Source organism: Rana temporaria, chromosome 2 (genome assembly GCF_905171775.1).
Source record: "Rana temporaria chromosome 2, aRanTem1.1, whole genome shotgun sequence".
NCBI classification, from domain to species: Eukaryota; Metazoa; Chordata; class Amphibia; order Anura; family Ranidae; genus Rana; species Rana temporaria.
In genome coordinates, this window is record NC_053490.1 from 114,719,452 (window position 1) to 114,725,451 (window position 6,000).

The following is a 6,000-nucleotide window of genomic DNA, read 5'->3' on the forward strand; positions in this document are numbered from 1 at the left end:
TACGACATGAGCATTCAGTAGAGCCAATTGAAATAAATGTAGAGACACTTTTTTGTACCAGCGTCTCGTCTTACGGGCAATATGATACGGCGCCATTAACTGGTCGTTGAGGTCCACCCCTCCCATGTTTTGGTTATATTCGTGGACACAGAGGGGTTTCTCCACAACACCAGTCGCCGTACGAATTTGGACTGTCGTGTCTGCGTGAAGGGTGGTAAGAACGAAAACATTCCTATTGTCCCGCCACTTCACAGCGAGCAAATTTTTACATCTGCAGCAGGCTCTCGCCCCCGGCCTAACACGGGCATCTACAAGCCGCTGGGGGAAGCCCCGGCGATTAGGTCGCACGGTGCCACATGCTCCAATCTGTTGATCAAATAAGTGGCTAAAAAGTGGCACGCTGCTGTAAAAATTGTCCACATACAAATGGTACCCCTTTCCGAATAAGGGTGACACCAAGTCCCAAACAATCTTGCCAGCGCTCCCCATGTAATCTGGGCATCCTTCCGGCTCTACCTGACTATCTTTTCCCTCGTAAACCCTAAAGCTCCATGTGTAGCCTGTGGCCCTGTCACAGAGCTTATAGAGCTTGACCCCGTATCTGGAACGCTTGCTGGGAAGGTACTGTTTGAAAGACAAGCGGCCAGCAAATTTAATCAGGGACTCATCAACGCATACAACCTGCTGGGGATTAAACAAGGCTGCAAAACGTTCGTTGAAATGGTTTACGAGGGGCCGAATTTTGTAGAGCCGGTCAAATTCAGGGTCTCCACGTGGACGACAAAGTGCATTGTCACTGAAATGCAGGAACCGCAGGATCGCCTCGTATCGTTTCCTGGCCATGTGAGCAGAGAAAATGTACATATGGTCAATGGGATGTGTGGACCAATACATCCGCAATGACGGAAATTTGTGTATGCCCATGTTGAGGGTAAGGCCCAGAAAGGTCTTAAATTCGGAAACCTCGAGAGGTTTCCATTGTTTGGCAAGGCGAGACTGGGGGTTAGCGGCGATGTAAGTACCAGCATATAAATTAGTCTGGTCCACAATAGATCTATAGAGATCTTCCGTGAAATACAGCGAATAAAAATCAAGTGACGTAAAGTTCGCTGTATCCACCTGAATACCGGGTTGGCCAGTGAATGGGGGAAGTACAGGTGCTGTAGAAGTGGTGGGGACCCAATCAGGATAGGCAAATTCTACAGGAAGGGCACTATGGGCACGACGGGCCTGTCTCTGTCTTCTTCTTGGTGGCAGCGGGACACTACTTGTGCTTGCCACATCGCCAGCTTCAACTGCACTTATGGGACTCGCCACGTCACCAAGTGTTACTGCAGTGCTGGATAAACGACCAGGGTGTACTAGGCCGCTGGTGCTTGCCAATTCACCAGAAGGAATAGCGGCGCTAGTACTGGATCTCTGCTCCATACGAGGGTCCTGCGGTTCTTGCTGCTCAACAACATCAGAATGGGATCGGGTACGCCTGGCCTTAGCAGGGACCTCAACTTCGTCGTGCGAGCTATCTGACATGGAGCCGCTGTCGTAAATGGGTTCATATTCTGAGCCAGAATCTGTCAGATGCGTGACCTCCTCCTCTTCACTATCTGACATGCACATGAACTCCAAGGCCTGCTTATCATTGTACCTTCGGTTTGCCATTTTGGACTCTAAATTTTGTGGTACAATGGTAAGGATTCACAGGTAAAAAAAGCACCTGACTATAGAAAAGCAAATGTAGAAAACGCTTCAAAAAAAACTGTAAGCGATCGCAGGGATCAGGCCTGTCTCTGCGAACGCTGCAGTTATGTGTCTTGTGTTTTGTAAGTGACAGTGATCGATCGATACTGCACTTGGGTGGGTTGGGCTGGGCAGAGGGGGAAAACGCAGGTGCTAGCGGGTATCTGGGCTGATTCCGCTAACAATGCGTTTTTGGGTACCCTAAACTGCTGGGTACGCTAGTATAGATCTGATCAGATCAGGTATCGATCCGTTCAGATCCTATACCACTAAGGGGGGTGTATGCTTAGCGAGTGGGTGTAAGCGGTACTGGCTCTAACCTAACGCTGCCTGGGGCGACGCAGACCCTGACTGGCGCTAAAATTAAATTTATATCACCCGCCGGGTGATCAGGGGGTTAAACCTATTGGGTTATATACGGCGGGTGCTCTGATGCTATAAACAGCAAACTAACCAACCAGCGTCAACCGTAACACTTATACGGTGATCACTGGTGAAAGGGTTAACTAGGGGGCAATCAGGGGGTTAAAACCTTTATTCGGTAATATATGGGGGTACCTAACGCTTTCTAAAAACCTGGTGGCGAACCTAAAATAACTAAATAACTAACTGGCTAACCACGTCACCAGTGACACTTATACAGTGATCAGTGGTGAAAGGGTTAACTCTAGGGGCAATCAGGGGTTAAAACCTTTATTTATGGGGGTACCTAACGCTATATAAACCTGGCGGCGAACCTCAAAAAAAACTAACTGCCTAGCGGCAACAGTGACACTAATACAGCGATCAGAAACCGATCGCTTAGTGACACTGGCAATAGGGGTGAAAGGGTTAACTCTAGGGGCAATCAGGGGTTAAAACCTTTATTTATGGGGGTACCTAACGCTATATAAACCTGGCGGCGAACCTCAAAAAAAACTAACTGCCTAGCGGCAACAGTGACACTAATACAGCGATCAGAAACCGATCGCTTAGTGACACTGGCAATAGGGGTGAAAGGGTTAACTCTAGGGGCAATCAGGGGTTAAAACCTTTATTTATGGGGGTACCTAACGCTATATAAACCTGGCGGCGAACCTCAAAAAAAACTAACTGCCTAGCGGCAACAGTGACACTAATACAGCGATCAGAAACCGATCGCTTAGTGACACTGGCAATAGGGGTGAAAGGGTTAACTTTAGGGGCAATCAGGGGTTAAACCTTTATTGGGGGGGGGGTAGGGGGCTACCCTGGACCTAAAGGGGCCTAAACCTAACTGCCCTGACACTTTTTTCTGTCACACTGACACTAAAAGCAGTGATCAGAAAATAAATGATCACTGCAATCAGTGACACTGTGACAGGGGGTGATCTGGGGGTGCTGGGGGGGTGATCGGGGGGGGGTTATGTACCTATGTGTGCTGTGTCAGTGTGCTGTTGGTGCAACTCACAGTACTGACGTCTTCTCTCCTCTGGAACCGGACGAAAAGACCGCCAGAGGGGAGAAAACGTCACTTCCTCCCTGCCTGTGTTTACAGTTACACAGGCAGGGAGGGCTCAGGTGCAATCTGATTCGCCGAGGGAGATCGAGAGGGGACGGCTGGAAACCAATAGCCGCCCCCTCCTCCCGGACCTCCCGTACACCGTTCCCGGCCCTCGCATGTACCGGAGGGGGTCCCGATCGGACCCCCGAACCCAGGTAAGGCGGGGACGTACCTATACGCCCATGTGCCTGTACGTGCCATATTGTGGACGTATATGTACATGCGGGGGTCGGGAAGTGGTTAAATACTGCTTTGGTTAGCCAGTGTCTAGTGCCTCCTAAAGGCAGCAGTATAACCCAATCATATCAGAAAAACTACTGACCCTGTGTCCCTTAATGAATTCCAAGAAACACACGTTATGGTAAGTACAGAAAGAGTGAAACATCTAAGCACATTTACTCATTTATTTTCACACTACGAACATCATAGTTAGTTGCTATAGGTTGCTTATAGGTATGTTTTTCGTCATGTGGGAAGTTAGCACAACACCCATGGAAACCTGGGAAGAACATGCAGATGAGAATCGGGTGCGATTACAAAGCCAGGACTTTAATGTTACAAGAGCTACAGACGCTAAAAGTCTGTGTATTGCAAAGTTTTTTTGCTTATACTATAGATCTTGTTTTACAGTTGGTAAAGTAAAAAATCAAAAGGAAATAAAGCAATATATCCAATAAGCTGCTATCAACAGTGCTGAACTTCAAAATTACAAACTATACAGTAAATGTGATGAAAAGGTTATATATTATTTTATAGTGGTAAAGAAAAACTATGTTTGCCACAAACAAAGAATCATATGTGACCTGAACTCAAATGTACAATACAGACTTTTTTATATATTGTCCCCTACTCCCCAGCAGCCATAGGACATGGTGGCATCATCTGAACAAGTAAAACAGCACCCTCTATCGTTACATGGCAGACTGCGAAATTCATTTGATTCTGTCTTACAGCTGAGAACTGAAAACCCTTTCTTTTCTCGAATGTGACAAAAAAAGGCAAAAGAGACAATTTTATGCCGTACATTACAACTACACATTAAATTATTCATAATTCAAAACTATATTAACATATAAAAATACATATACATAATTTTTTTGTTTAATGACTAAAACAGATTTGTTTGCACTAAAGTTCTTTCATTTCCTTTGGATCAGGATGGAAAAACAACAGCCACTGTTGACTCCTGCATTTTACTGCTGCAAGACAGTAAATATGAGACTCAAATATTTGCCAAACTGTTAAATTATATCGGTATTTCCGGAGTGTGCCAAAATTCCTGGTCGAAGCACTTTTTTTACTATTACAAAATGCTCCTTTGTTAATCATTTCAGAATACTATGTGTAATCAGAGCTGAGATCTACCCTGTCACCAACAGCACATATAGCAGATGACCTCTGCATTCAACTAACCATTCCTTAAAGGTAGAATTGTAATGCAGATGGTTATGCTATTATGTCTTCTTACCTGGAATCTGCCAGTCAAGAAAATGGTAGAGAAATGCAAAATGCCTTAGCATTTCATTGTATCATGGAATCTAAAGTCTAATTTTAAGGTAACAAACATTTCCAAAGCTTCAACTCCAGGCAAACAGCGAAATACACTTTTTTTTTTTTTACAAATTTGTATTTCTGTCCATCCAATAGTAAGATGTACACACAGCTCTGCAAATATGCAGTTCACTATTAGCATGCCTGAATGCTTTTCTGAAATAATCCTATTTATCAGAAAATTGCTTCATACAAGCATTTAGGTATGCTGATGATGAATTGCATATGTTTAGACCCCATACTGACAATGCCAACCATCGTAATTTCAGCAACAGCTCTGTTACACCGCCATAGTTGTGCGCAGCTTATTGCATTAGGGTGTGCACCCCAAAGTTTAAACACACATGAATGCCACCTGCTGTCACAGTAAAGAGGCTCTGTTGGTGGGACGGGTGTAATGTGTAATGTGCTCCTAAGGTTGAACCTAGCCTTGAATTTAATGGGGGCATTTACACTGGCCACTGGCACCCCCCAACCACCCACCTGGTGCCACCCCTGGATAATGCTATTGTACATTGGGTGATTAGGGTGTGCCCAGGCACATCCGGCACACCCTGTGCGCACGCCTATGCACACAGCACAGTCCTGCCTGGCAGAAGTAGAGACCTGGTATTTCTCTTCCTTTCACCTCCTTCTGGCATGCACCACAGTACAACCGATTGGCTCCTTGTGCTTGTAGGCAGGTGCAATCTATTTTCTCCTCTGTAGGTGGCGCTTGACCGCAGCGGTATTACAGTTGGAGGGAAATTCAAGAGAACATGGTTCCTCTATGGTATCCTCGGTCACTGGGGAGGTTAACTGATTAAATGCAGCCGCCCCATGTGGCTCTGGTGGCCATCTTGGGTCAGACAGAGCCTTCTTATTGCTTCAGCTCTCATGCTTGATGTGGCTAGTGTAGGGACCGGTCAGACATCTGACAGTGACAATAATTAGCGACATAAAAAGGTCCAGTCGAGTAGGGAAAGGATAACTCCCCATTTAGGTATGGACCGGCCAAGCAGATTTCCTCCCTCAAGACAGATAATGTCGGCACGTCTGAAACCTGTTCTGCTACACATCGAGTGTTCCCGGTCAGGCAACTTCCCGCTGGGCTTGTTGTGAATTGCTAAACTTTTACAGGTTCTGTTCTCTGCAACTGGACTCTGAATGTTTACTGCCACTGCATCACTCTGCACCTTCCCATACCTTGC